Source organism: Bos grunniens, chromosome 17, assembly GCF_055505025.1.
Source record: "Bos grunniens cultivar Pamir isolate PY7600 chromosome 17, Bosgru_T2T1.0, whole genome shotgun sequence".
NCBI classification, from domain to species: Eukaryota; Metazoa; Chordata; class Mammalia; order Artiodactyla; family Bovidae; genus Bos; species Bos grunniens.
In genome coordinates, this window is record NC_141181.1 from 31,351,616 (window position 1) to 31,363,981 (window position 12,366).

The following is a 12,366-nucleotide window of genomic DNA, read 5'->3' on the forward strand; positions in this document are numbered from 1 at the left end:
TCTACCTTATGAATATCAAGGACCCAAGTCATATTGAGTAGCACTCTACTATTGTTGATCGCATGCCAAGCTCTATGTTAAATATTTTAGACACTTTCTTGTTTAATACTCACAATGATTCTATGAAGTGGGTGGTAATATTTTAAAAAAGGAATTGATAGAAAAAATAATTAATAGCATTGCTTTGCACTGATTTAAACAAAAGCAGTGATTTGGACATTTATATGTTTATCAGCTTATATTTACCATGAATAAGTACAAAAAAGTTTTCTAAAAACATTAAAAAATGTACTGAATATTTTCTGTACACCAGAGTCTTTCTACTTTGACCTAACATTTGTTGTTAATCCTTGATTCTGGGTTCAACCATATTATTTGCTTTATAAAATGCCATGTTAACATATATGATGCAAGCAGAGTTTCAAAGCATGCTCTTTTGATTAGGCTTACTCTTTCTTGTGCTTTTGCTATTGCCACAAGAAGATATGCCTATCTGAACCCCAAAAAACCCATAGGCAGATTACAGACACTCCAGAAGCAAGAGTGAGACCCCAACCTAAATCACTCTGTTCCCAGTATTGTGATTTGTGAGCTGTAATAATTTTGGATTGGTTTTTTCATCAGCGATAACTGCTGCTGCTGCTAAGTCACTTCAGTCGTGTCCGACTCTGTGCGACCCCATAGACAACAGCCCACCAGGCTCCTCTGTCCATGGGATTCTCCAGGCAAGAACACTGGAGTGGATTGCCATTTCCTCCTCCAATGCATGAAAGTGAAAAGTCAAAGTGAAGTCGCTCAGTCATGTCCGACTCCTAGCGATCCCATGGACTGCAGCCCACCAGGCTCCTCTGTCCAAGGGATTTTCCAGGCAAGAGTACTGGAGTGGGGTGCCATTGCCTTTTAACTGATACAAAAGTCTAGAGATGAGTTACTCATAGAACCTCCTAAGAAGGAAAAATGAGAGTTACAAATATGAACTTTACATAGTACTTTTCTGTATACTAACACATTTTTTTTGTCCTCTAAATGGTGAAGTACACAAAACTGATTGATGTAATGGAGCTGTCTGAATTTAATTTCATTCCAGGGGAGAGATTGGTATCACATGTATTCAGTAATAAAAGTGTTATTGAAGTATTATAATTCTCAGAGATCAATATCTCATTTTTGTTTTTTTCTCTCTCTCCAATCCCCTTGCTATACTTTAGCCATAAAGATCATTCAAAACAACAAATCTTGTGAGTTTCCTGCTAAAAATCTTTCATTTTCTCTTTATATAAGGTCCAAAATTCTTAATTTTGTGGACAGGGTCTTATCTATCTTATACATCTTTTTCTAGCTTAGTTTCATGTCATTTGAACTCCTGATTTTCATGCTATGTCTCTACCTTTCTTTCTTTCTTTCTTACTAGCTATTGTCTCTTTGATCCCTGTGCCTTCATGCACATGGTTCCCTCCACCTAGGACATGTACCATGTTATTTCTTGCCTAATTTAAAAAATATATATTTTTCCATTTTCATCTTAGAAATCAGTTCATTTAAGAAGTCTTCCCTTCTCTGCTAGTGCGAGTTAGGTAGTCCTTCATTTAGGACAGGATACTTCCTTTTACTTTAAGTTACACTGCAGGCAATTGTTAGTTTACGGACCCCTATGAGACCAAGTACCCTGCAGATTCGTTCATTGCATTCATAGGTGCTTACATGGGACCTGACAAGGTGGATGCCCTTCAAGTTCTTAATAAATATATGTGCTGTGCTGTGCTTAGTTGCTCAGTCTGTCAGACTCTTTGTGACCCCATGGACTGTAGCCCACCAGGCTCCTCTGTCCATGGGGATTCTCCAGGCAAGAATATTAGAGTGGGTTGCCATGCCCTCCTCCAGGGGATCTTCCCAACCCAGGGATCCAACCCAGGTCTCCCACACTGCGGGTCGATTCTTTACATTCTGAGCCACCAGGGAAGCCCTAATAAATAGTTTCATTTAACTTACACCAGTCTTGCTAAAGCAGGATTAGTAAAGACTGCAAAGTATGAACCACTTTGACCATTCAGTCATGCTGATAAAGTTAAGAGGTAGACTTTATGATTTGAGTGTTCAATTTCCTGAGGATACAGACATCACTAGGCAAACTTGGGACACTTTGATTCATTCATTATGGATTCAATGAATCCATAAATTATTTTTGGATGAATTAGTCATATGACTAATGAACCATATAAGCCAAGTGTTGTGTTGTATTCTTTAAGGATTGTCTCCATACTCACTGAATATTTTCCTGGCACACACATCAGGCACAAGTATAATCTTTGTCAGCACTTTCTCTAGCTTGTTTTATTTTCATATGTCTGTATATTATTTTGTTGTTGGTGTTTGTAGCAAATACTGTAGTAGAGCCAACTGATATACATTTCTATTTTATGTCTATTTTATATTGAGTTTGAAAAACCTTATGGAAAAGTTATGTCTTAGTGTTTGTGGAAACAAATACATAACTGGTTTAAAGATATCTTCCTATAAAGAACTCTTTGAGGATCTATATGTGTGTGCATGCATGATTTTTTCTTTCCTTATTTTTTTAAATTAATGAGACAGTGTTTCTCCTGAGGAGCTGGGGATAGGGAGTAGAAAGAGTGTGGCCTTTGTTTTGTTTTTCCTGAGGAAGAGGACTTGTATTAATACTATCTCATGATGTTGCTGGTAGTGAGTTATTGTTGAATAAAGGATGGGTGTAAAACCCACTGGACCTGAATGCTTGGAATTTATTAATATAACACTGAGCTCTTTCATTCGTAGAGCTATATGGGCATATAGTTCAGACGTAAATGATCACAAAGGCTAATTTTGAGGGGCAAAGTAGAATTGCATATCCCATTTGCTTTGGCACATCGATTAAAAAGCCAGATGTTAAGAACAGATGTCAGGGAGCTATTTTTCATATGCCATGGTTTACAGTTATGAACTCTCCATTTATCACCTCAGATGGGAACAGTTAATTTGACAGTGAGTGCTTTGGTTATTAGCCAATTTCAACATGAGTCCTTGGTTTTTGAAATCTGATGTACAAATATGTGATAAAAGACTTACAATGGAAGCACTGTTAACTTGAATTTTGTGCTTTAGAGTTTACCAATGTATATGATGTGGTAGAAATGAATGTTCGTTCTTCTGGTGAATGAACATAAATTCAGTATTGGCAAATAAATAATGTAAATGTTATGACTGAAATACAGAATGGTTAATCCAAATGTAAATCCTAAATAAGCAAAAGTCAGACCTTATATAGGTGAGTGGCATAGTGGGTTTTGCTTATTTGTTGTATTTGATTGTAATAACAGAGTTCATTGAAATAATTCTGGCTATGTTTGTGTTAAATATATTCTTGGTGTTGGTTTCAAAATTTTGCTCTATTATGAAGTAATTATGGTATAGAGTGCCATATTTCAAATTGTTTGTTTGCTTTGTTGAAATAACAAGTATTTTAAACCAGTAATTTACTATAATCTACAAAACTTAAGCAACAGATAAAAATAGCATAATAATAATTTTGAAATGCATATGAACAATATTTGGAATATTAAAAAGTACTTCTATATATCTTTATATTTTCACATGAACTTTATGAGATAAATAATTATTTTTACTTTATTATTCCTAAGGCTAGGAAGGATGGAGATGGAATTTCAGGTTTTTTTTTTTTTTTTTCCCATTTTCTATACTGGTTTTTTTTTTTTTTTCCTTACTATATTTCACTCCCTCTTCTTCAATTCAGAACTCGAAAAATAATACTTCAATCCAGGGGTTTAAAAATGTATCGTTTGGCCTTTGGAGATCTGATCAATTTAACCCCTTTCCAAATTGTTACCTAAACTGATGACTTTGGTAAGTGCAATAGAAATTAGGTTAAATTACCCTTAACCAACTGCTGGATTAACTGAAACTCTGCATTTTCTCTGTAACATACTATCTGACCCAATAGCACACTGAAACCTCTGTATTTCTGTTCATACCACATTAACTGTGTGCTGAGTATAAGTCAGTATTGTCTTTTCATGATTCTTTGTACTATTAATAGTTGCTTCTGTTATATTAGTTGAATATTGTATAAGCCAGTGAAATATGAAAACTAACAATTATTTATATGAGAACTAAGTGGAATGGTTTGAAATGTTAAATCAAGGTTAGCTGCAATAAAACAGTGTACCTGAAAACTTATGATTATTGGGGGAGGGTATTATATAATACTAGAAAACTTTTGCATTCAGTTTGATTTGCATATACTTTTACAAATTCTAGTTTCTCTTTAAAATGGCAAGAGTAGATGGTACCTTTTGCATATAACTGTAGTAATAAAAAGGATAATTTTATAAGTAACTGCAAACTGTAGATCAATTCTTCAAGAAGGCCTTTTTTCCCTACCATATACCACTTCTGTGTTTCAAATTAAAATTAAATGTTTAAATTATGATTATATTGCTTATTAATTCCAGATTTAGCTTCTTTTTACAATGATTTTACCAATGCCTGATCTCAAATATTCCAGATATGAGCAATTCACTTATTTCTAAATACCTAATATTGACTTATTAAATATCTGTTGGCTAGCCCAGGGTCCATATCAGAGTGATAGTTGTTCATGGAGCCCCAGAGTAGACTTGCAGAGGTTTCAAAAGTCCCCATGGACTGTAGCAACCAGGCTTCCCTGTCCATCACCAACTCCCAGAGTTTGCTCAAACTCATGTCCACCAAGTCAATGATGCCATCCCACTATCTCATTCTCTGTCATCCCCTTCACGTGCTTTCCCAGCATCATGATCTTTTCCAAGGAGACAGTTCTTCATATCAGGCAGACAGCATTGGAGTTTCAGCATTAGCATCAGTCCTTCCAGTGAATATTCAGAACTGATTTCCTTTAGGATGGACTGGTTGGATCTCCTTGCTGTCCAAGGGACTCTCAAGAGTCTTCTCCAACACCGCAGTTCGAAATCATCGATTCTTTGGCATTCAGCTTTCTTTATAGTCCAACTCTCACATCCATACATGACTACTAGAAAAACCATAGCTTTGACTAGATGGACTTTTGTCAGCAAAATAATGTCTCTGCTTTTTAATATGCTGTCTAGGTTGGTCAAAGCTTTTCTTCCAAGGAGCAAGTGTCTTTAAATTTCATGGCTGCAATCACCATCTGCAGTGATTTTGGAGCCCAATAAAATAAAGTCTATCACTATTTCCATTGTTTCCCCATCTATTTGCCATGAATAGGATGCCATGATGGGACCAGATGCCATGATCTTCGTTTTTTGAATGTTGAGTTTTAACTCAACATTAAGTTAAATGTTTGAGTTAAATTGAGTTTTTCACTCTCCTCTTTCAATTTCATCAAGAGACTTTTTTGTTCTTCTTCATTTTCTGCCATAAGTGTGGTGTCATCTGAGTATCTGAGGTTATTGGTATTTCTGCTGGCAGTCTTGATTCCAACTTGTGCTTCACCCAGCCAGGCATTTCACATGATGTACTCTGCATATAAGTTAAATAAGCAGGGTGACAATATACAGCTTTGACGTACTCCTTTCCCAAGTTGGAACCAGTCTGTTTTTCCATATCCAGTTCCAACTGTTGCTTCTTACCCTGCATACAGATTTCTCAGGAGGTGGGTCAGGTAGTCTGGTATTCCCATCTCATGAAGAATTTTCCAGTTTTCTGCAATTTTCTACATAGTCAAAGGCTTTGGCATAATCAGTAAAGCAGAAGTAGGTATCTTTCTGGAGTTCTCTAGCTTTTTTGATGATTCAGCAGATGTTGGCAGTTTGATCTGGTTCCTCCGCTTTTTCTAAATCCTGATTGAACATCTGGAAGTTCATGGTTCACATACTGTTCAAGCCTTGCTTGGATAATTTTGAGTGTTACATTGCTAGCATGTGAGATAAGTGCAATTGTGCAGTAGTTTGAACATTCTTGGCATTGCTTTCCTTTGGGATTAGAATTAAAACTGACCTTTTTCAGTCCTGTGGCCACTGCTGAGTTTTCCAAATTTGCTGGCATATTGAGTGCAGTACTTTCATAGCATCAATTTTTAGAATTTGAAATGGCTATACTGGAAGTCCATCACCTCCATTAGCTTTATTTGTAGTGATGCTTCTTAAGGCCCATTTGACTTTGCATTCCAGGATGTCTGGCTCTAGGTGAGTAATCACACCATTGTGGTTATCTGAGTCATTAAGATCTTTTTTGTATAGTTCTTCTGTGTATTCTTCCACATCTTCTTAATATCTTCTGCTTCTGTTAGATCCATTCCCTTTCTGTCCTTTATTGTGCCCATTTTTGCATGAAATGTTCCCTTTGTATCTCTAATTTTCTTGAAGAGATCTATATTTCCTTTCTACTGTTTTCCTTTCCTATTGTCTTTCCTATTCTATTGTTTTCCTCTATTTCATTGCATTGATCACTGGGGAAGGCTTTCTCATCTCTCCTTGCTATTCTTTGGAACTCTGCTTTCAAATAGGTGCGTCATTCCTTTCCCTTTGCCTTTAGCTTCTCTTCTTTTCTCAGCAATTTGTAAGGCCTCCTTAGACAACCATTTTGCCTTTTTGCATTTGTTTTTCGTTTGGCTGGTCTTTATCCCTGTCTCCTGTACAGTGTCACGAACCTCATTCCATAGTTCATCAGGCACTCTATCTATCAGATCTAGGCCCTTAAATCTATTTCTCACTTCCACTGTATAATCATAAGGGATTTGATTTAGGTTATATCTGAATGGTCTAGTGGTTTTCCCTACTTTCTTCAATTTAAGTCTGAATTTGGAAACAAGGAGTTCATGATCTGGGCCACCGTCAGCTCCCGTTCTTGTTTTTGCTGACTGTATAGAGCTTCTCCATCTTTGGCTGCAAAGAATATAATCAATCTGAATTTGATATTGACCATCTGGTGATGTCCATGTGTAGCGTCTTTTCTTGTGTTGTTGGAAGAGGGTGTTTGCTGTGACCAGTGCATTCTCTTGGCAAAACTCTGTTATTAGCCTTTGCCCTGCTTCATTTTGTACTCCAAGGCCAAATTTGCCTGTTACTCCAGGTATCTCTTGACTTCCCACTTTTGCATTCCAGTCCCCTATAATGAAAAAATACATCTTTTTTGGGTGTTAGTTCTAGAAGTTATAGTAGGTCTTCATATAACTGTTCAACTTCAGCTTCTTCAGCCTTACTGTTTGAGACATAGACTTGGATTACTCTGATATTGAATGGCTTTCCTTGGAAACAAATAAAGATCATTCTGTTGTTTTTGAGATTGCATCCAAGTACTGCATTTTGGACTCTTTTGTTGACTATGATGGCTACTCCATTTCTTCTAAGGGATTCTTGCCCATGTAGTAGATATAATGGTCATCTGAATTAAATTTTCCCCTTCCAGTCCATTTTAGTTCACTGATTCCTAAAATATCAATTATCACTCTTGCCATTTCCTGTTTGACCACTTCTAATTTATCTTGATTCATGGGCCTAACATTCCAGGTTCCAATGCAATATTGTTCTTTACAGTATTGGACTTTACATCCATCACCAGTCACATCCACAACTGCTTTGGCTCCCCTCTCTTCATTCTTTCTGGAGTTATTTCTCCACTGATTTCCAGTAGTATATTGGGCACCTACTGACCTGAGGAGTTCATCTTTCAGTGTCTGTCTTTTTGCCTTTTCATACTGTTCACTGTGTTCTCAAGACAAGAATACTGAAGTGTTTTGCCATTCCCTTCTTCAGTGGACCATGTTTTGTTAGATGTCTCCATCATGACCCATTTTTCTTGGGTGGCCCTACACGGCCTGGCTCATAGTTTCATTGAGTTAGACACAGATATAATCCATGTGATCATTTTGATTAGTTTTCTGTGATTCCAGCTTGTCATTAAAAAAATATATTTCACTCTCATATAAAAATTTCTTTAAATGTATTTTTCTGACTAAAGGGCTAAAAATCATTGGTTAGGATAAACACACAATAGTAAAATATTTTTACACACATTAATTTTGAAACTTAAATGCACACACAGTTATTTTATATCAACTCTGGTTAAATCCCTGGAATATTTAATCTTCAGTTATACATCTAAACTTTCTCTTTTGGTCCTTCTAGCACCTAGTTATATGGCAGAAAAGTGCTTATTTTTGCACACAGATATTAATGATGATTACTAGAGGTAATCTAGTAATGATTATTATTAGAATAATAATTCAGATTATTTTGTTAATTTAAATTTGGCTCTGTTAAAAATTCTATAATTCTATTTTATGATCCATATAAATATGACCTTGGAAGGGAAAGCATATAACATAAAATAAAATATAATACCTATCAGTTCTTAGATTTTGTTTTTTCATCTGCAGTCCTGCAAAACACATTCCATTCCTATCCACAAGTTAATTTCTTAAAGTTTTCTTAAGAATTTTATCTGCATGAAAATTTTCAGTTACTGTGAAGTAACTCGAAATTTCTCCAAAGATATTATGATTAAATTACCAGGGAAAAGTCTTACATGCTTGGAATTTCAGAATGATTTGGACAAGCAGCCAAAATCTTTGTCATCAAATCTGTGGTTACCAAATATAGCTAGACAATTTAATGCTGTTTTTGTGCTTTACATTCCTCAATTCTGTGACAGAAAAATCAAGATTGTACACATATCTATGTGCATAGCTAGTGAGGCCATATTGACTGAATTGACCCAAGATGAGAAGGGAGACTGTTTGTCAAGAAAAATGCCGGGTTTTTTTTTTTTCCCTAGAATTTTCTTGCTATTTACTTGTCTACTAATTTAATCAGAATGTTCAAACAGTGTACAATTGGCCTTCTGTATCTGCAGGTTTCCCATCAGTGGTTTTAGCCAATATTGGATCAAAAAATCTTTTTAAAAATCCAGAAAATTCCAAAAAGCAAAACTTGAATTTGTGTTTACATGGCATTTACATTGTATTTATAACTATTTCCATAGCATTTACATTGTATTACATATTATAAGTCACTTCAGTCGTGTCTGACTCTTTGTGACCTTGTGGACCATAGCCCATCAGGCTCCTCTGTCCACAGAATTCTCCAAGCAAGAATACTGGAGTGGGTTGCCATACATTCTCCGGGGGATCTTCCTGACCCAGGGATCAAATTTGCATCTCTTAATCTCCTGCATTAGCAAGTAGGTGTTTTACCCCTATCATCACCTGGGGAGCTGTAGAGTTGATTTAAGGTTTAAGGGAAGATGTGCATGGGTTATATGGAAATACTATACCATTTTATATAAGGGACTTGAGCATCCATGGATTTTGGTATCTGCAGGGGTTCCTAGAACCAATTTCCCTTAGATACAGAGGGATGACTATATATGCAAATTAAATCAGAATTCATTGAGAAGTTCATTTTTTTCTCTTCTTTTTAAAAACTTTATTATTAATATTATCATTCTCTTTTAATGCAGTTTTAGGGTTCACAGCAAAATTGAGTGAAAGGTACAGAGATTTCCCATCTATTCCCTGTCCCCACACAAGCACAGCCTCCTTTATTCTTAACATGCTTCACCAGAAGGTACATTTGTTATGACTGATGAAACTACATTGGTACCATAAACAAATGGTTTAGGTTTTGAAACAGTAAGTTCTGATGATCTACTGTGTACCTCATATATAAGTGGACTCTTTAAAATTTGTGAAAAATACATGTAGCAATCTTTGTACAGAGAGTCCTCTTCTGTTGAATTATTTCTGTTATTTAATTTGGGAAGGTTGTAGATTCATAGGTTCAGTCACCATCTTAACTGGAAATTTCCATCAGGTGTTCTAGACACTTATCATATTTTAAGGTGTGTGTGCTTAGTGGCTCAGTTGTGTCCAACTCTTTGTGACCCAATGGACTGTAGCCCACCAGGCTCCATTGTCTATGGGATTCTTCAGGCAAGAATATTGGAGTGGGTATCCATTCCCTTTCCAGGGTATCTTTCCAACCCAGGGATTAAACCTGGGTCTCCTGCATTGTAGGCAGATTCCTTATCATCAGAGCCACCAAGGGGGTATGAGCGAATTTGAAAATGTATGCAAAGTAATGAAGAGGTTAAGGATATAGAGACTAGATTATATTTAATAATCAAAGAAACTGAATACATTTCCTTTTGGTAAAACTGCTTGTGAAGGCATGTCTTCAAATATGTGGAGGAGTGTCATTTCAAGTGCAGATTAGACTTACTGTTTGAAACTCCAAATGGCTGAGGGAACTAAAAATAAAAGAACTGAATAGGAAAACAGATTTTAGTGTAAAAATGACATTTTTAAAATTAAAATAATCCAAAAATTGAAAAAATGCCGCCTGAGATTGTGGTGTATTTCCTTTTGTGGTATGAGAACATACTTTAATTTCCATTCTTTTAAATTTTGTAAAGTGTGTTTTATGTGCCAGAATATGGTATACCTTGATGACAATTCTGTGTGAGATTAAGAAGAATTTAGATTCTGCTGTTAATGGACCCCCTGGTGTCTCAGTGGTAAAGAATCTGCCTGCCAATGCAGGAGAAGCAGGTTCAATCCCTGGGCCAGGAAGATCCCCTGTAGAAGGAAATGGCAACCTACCCCAGTGTTCTTGCCTGGGAAATCCCATAGACAGAGGAGCCTGGCGGGCTACAGTCCATGGCATTGCAAAAGAGTCAGACATGACTTAGTGACTAAACAACAGCATGGCAGTTTGACTGATAGTGATATTTAGATCCTCTTCATCCGTATTCATTTTCTGCCTGCTGAACAGTACTGACAGAAGGCTGTTGAAGTCTTCAGTTGGAGTACTGCATTTGTCTACTTCTTATTTTAATGCTCTAAGTTTTTGTCTCACGTATTTTGCTCTCACCTTTTAGATGGATGCAGGTATAAGATTGTTCTGTCTTCTTGATAAGTTGACCTCTTTGTCAGTTTGTCATTCCAATCTTTATTCTTGATAATGTTCCTTGTGTTGAAGTCAACTGTGTCCGAAATCAGTAGTTATTCCAACTTTCTTTTGATTAGTGTTATTGTGGCATATCTTTCTCCATAAATTTATTTTTAACCTGTTTAAAGTCATTTTTTTTGGCAACATAGAGTTGGGTCTCACCTCTTAATCCACTCTGAAAAACTGTCTTTTAATTGGTGAATATAGATCATTGACATTTAAAATATTATTGACATATTTGGATTCATATCTATCATGTTTGTAACCGTCTTATACTTGTGACTTTTATACTTTGTCTTTTCCCCTCCTCACTCTTTTTCTGTAGCTTTAATGTATATAATTTGATATAATTCCATTTTATTTTATAATATTTTATAGCATGTCAATTACATTTCCTTTTATAAAATTCTTAGGATTGCCCCAGAATTTGTAATATCCTTTTTAAAATAACCTTAACCAGTTTAAAATTATACAATACCACTTCCACGTGTTGGAAATATCCTATGAAAGAGTATTCCCATTTTCTCTCTTTTCTCCCATTTTCTCCCTCCCATCCCTTGTGACATTACTGGTATTCATTTCATTTATCCAGATGCTATAATCACCCAATACATTGTTACTATTTTTACTTTAAGCAAACAGTTGTTTTGACGATCTTTTAAGAAAGAAAAAGGGGCTTCCCTTGTGGCTTAGGTTGTAAACAATCCATCTGCAATGCAAGAGACCTGGTTCAATCCTGGGTTTGAAAGATCCCTTAGAGAAGGAAAAGGCTACCCACTCCAGTATTCCATGGAGAATTGCATGTACTATATAGTCTGTGGCATCACAAAGAGTCAGATACAACTGAAAGTGACTTTCACTTTCTTTCTTTCTTTAAGAAAGAAAAAAATGAAGGATCTTATATTACTTTCATTTATTCCTTCTCTAATGCTCTTCATTTCTTTATATGTTAATAGATCTAATTTTCTTTCTCTATATCATTTTTATTTTCCTGAAGACTTTCTAAAACATTTCTTGCAAGGCAATTCTACTGGTGATGAATTAGCTTAACTTTTATTTGCAGACAAAAGTTTCATTTCTTCTTCAGTTTTGCAGGATAATTTTACTGAATGTAGAATTCTAGGTTGATGGCATATTTTTTTCTAACACTTAATTTTTTCCTACTCTATTCCTGCTTCCATGGTATGAGAAGTTACTCTAATTCTTATGTTTGTTCCTCTGTAGTGAAGATTTTTCCCCTCTCAGGCTTTTTTCCCCCAAGAATTCCTTTTTCTCTTTCTGATGTTTGAATATGATATGTTTTTAGGGTTTTGTTTTTTTTTTGTACAGGAGTGGTATTTATACCCTAGGTACTCTTTGATGTTTCTAGATCTGTGATTTGGTATCTGTTATTGATTTTTTAAAAGCTCTAAGTAATTATTAC

At 35.6% G+C, this 12,366-nt stretch overlaps 1 protein-coding gene across 21 annotated transcripts in view; it reads left to right on the forward strand.

Moving 5' to 3' along the window:
* LOC147355172 (uncharacterized) overlaps positions 1-12,366 on the forward strand; it is an 814,003-nt gene that overhangs the window by 320,721 nt on the left and 480,916 nt on the right. For 5 of the 21 annotated variants that reach the window (XR_015144315.1, XR_015144329.1, XR_015144316.1 and 2 more), the window contains one exon: positions 625-1,667. The exons of the other annotated variants lie outside the window; for them this stretch is intronic. The gene's annotated coding sequence lies outside the window, so the exon portion shown is untranslated. Of the gene's footprint in view, positions 1-624; positions 1,668-12,366 lie in introns of those variants that run through there. 21 annotated transcript variants of the gene reach the window in all.